The 2,500-nt window shown below is 42.5% G+C and overlaps 1 protein-coding gene across 4 annotated transcripts in view; it reads right to left on the reverse strand.

The window, feature by feature from the left end:
- LOC118284009 (echinoderm microtubule-associated protein-like 6) overlaps positions 1-2,500 on the reverse strand; it is a 36,503-nt gene that overhangs the window by 22,122 nt on the left and 11,881 nt on the right. The gene's annotated exons all lie outside the window — the stretch shown is intronic.

The raw sequence follows: 2,500 nt of genomic DNA on the forward strand, positions 1-2,500 counted from the left end.
TTAATAAACAAAATAAAGATTTTAAAATAAAATATGCACATCTTTTATGCATCGTTTATTCTGTAAAATAAAACTCTTCATATCCAAAAACATAAACGTAGATACTGATGCGTCTGTGAAAGGCTCATATCAACAGATATTATTCATAAGGTTTACCTACTGTGGGTAAAAGTACCAACATCACAATGACATCACTGAGTACTGTATTCAAAATCTAACTTAAGAGGCAAAAGTGTAAAAGTAGCATCAGCAAAATGTTAAATATCCAAAGTACTTTTCATACAAAACAACAATTTATTTTAACGACAGTTAAACCATGTGACAGAAACTCAGACATGTGAAATATGACGACAGGTTCACTCAGATTTTAACTTCTCTGGTCTTTTGTTCTGTATTTCATAAACGTTAAGGATCTAAAATAAGACTTGAAAGTAGATCAACCTGATCGGTTCGACACATTTAATATTAGAGTCGTCGGTTTCTGGACAGGAAGGGAATGTGAGGATTGTTCTCGCTTGTCACTTTATTCTGTTCGGTTTTCTTGTCATTAAACTTACAGAGGATTCAAAACAGAAACAAATCTATGAATAAATCAATGAATAAAAGATGATCAACTTTTATTTAATGGAAAATACTTTTTTTATAAACCTGTCATCTGTCCCCTCAGTCTCCTCCTTGACAAAGTCAGCGCTATAAATACTCCCACTGCTTAATGTCATCATTATCAACAGCACACACACACACACACACACACACACACTACACAGTCTCCTCTCCGCTCTGTTGATAGTGTAACGATCCCTGACGCTTGAAGTGTGTGTGTGTGTGTGTGTGTGTGTGTGTGTGGGGGGGGGGGGGGGGGGGGGGGGGGGGGGTCACTGCTGTGTGACCTTGGCAGATCAGACACACTAACACGTTTCTCCTGAGTGTCGTGTTGTAGACGCAGGTAGAACGAAAAACTGAAAAGTCACAGGAAGGTGTGTGTGTGTGTGTGTGTGTGTGTGTGAGAAAGAAAGAAAGAAAGAGAGCGAGAGAGAGAGACTGTGCATGAAGAATAAAGTAGAACAGAAATAGAACAGGTGTGTCAGCCACAGAGCCTCATTGATCTCAGAGATGATGTCTGCGCTGCGCGCGCACACACGCACACACACACACACACACACACACACACACACACACACACACCCTTCGACATCCAGTCTCCTCTTCAACCTGCCAGCCAATGAGCCTGCAAGCTGCCGCGGTTGCCATGACGACCACATCGGCAAGGGCAAGGGAGCCGAGGACTGAGCACAACAACTGTGGAGTCAAGGTCAAACGGTACGAAACGCACACGCGCGGTTTCTTCGCGTCTCATTGTTTATTCATGCTTTTAATTAATCATCTGTTTGATGCTTTTGTTTTGAATCTTCTACAGTTTAGACTTTTCATTTTGAAAATCTTTTGTGTAGCAGTAGAGCCTCGGCTCCGTCCGTCCAGGAGGTCGCGACCTCAACAACTGATGCACAAGATTCGACCGACCTCTGAGAATATTCTGCGCGACCGTGGAACATTTGTCTCATGAGCAAAATCACCGGATCGAAAATTGACCGGATCGTCGCGCATGTCGTCCGTGTGGGGGCGTGGTCTGACTGAGACTGTACCAGCTGTCAATCACACTGTATCCTAGCCTCCAATACATCCGAAGCTTCATGGTATATGTGACTGTAAATGGATCATAATGTACAAAATGAACATCATGTACTGAAGAAGACTTGAAACTAGAGATTGAACAATAAAGTCCTCAGGAAAATGTTTCACTGACGTTATAAATATAAAGTGTTTTCTTATAGAACGAACGAACGAACGAACGAACGAACGAACGAACGAACGAACGAACGAACGAACGTCAGCGTCTGTTTCCTGTAGATCAAAGCTCCGCCTGAGAGCGACGAGGCACCGGGAGGCTGTACATCACACAGACACACACTTTAATAAAGCCAATTAAACTGGAATGAACACACACACACACACACACGCGTCGCGCTGTGACCTCTGACCTTTGACCTCCTCAGTGCCAACATGCCGGTGTAGCGGTTGAGGCTTGTTGTGTCTCATAGTGGCGGCTTGAGAAAAAAAGACCAGACATTTATTTATAGCAGGTGGTAAAATCAGGGCAGCTTCTATAAATAGCCCGGAGGATGTGTGTGTGTGTGTGTCGCCAATAGATACAATGGTCGGGCTCTAGTAAAGATTATTATTTATCTATATCATTACTTTAGTTAGTTTATATAGTTTACAAGTGGAACTGCAAATATTCAGAATCATATAGAAAACTGTTCATTTTAAAGAAACTCTAAATCAGAGGGAGGAACTATTTAAAGAACCCCGCAACGCTTAAGATGAAGTTTGCATGACGACGAACACGGCCCCGCCCCTTCCCCCACAATGAGCCAATCGTCTGCCTCATGGCAGCCAAACAGGAAATACGATATAAAGGCATTAAAAAAAAAGTGTTTCA

This window comes from Scophthalmus maximus, chromosome 10 (assembly GCF_022379125.1).
Source record: "Scophthalmus maximus strain ysfricsl-2021 chromosome 10, ASM2237912v1, whole genome shotgun sequence".
NCBI classification, from domain to species: domain Eukaryota; kingdom Metazoa; phylum Chordata; class Actinopteri; order Pleuronectiformes; family Scophthalmidae; genus Scophthalmus; species Scophthalmus maximus.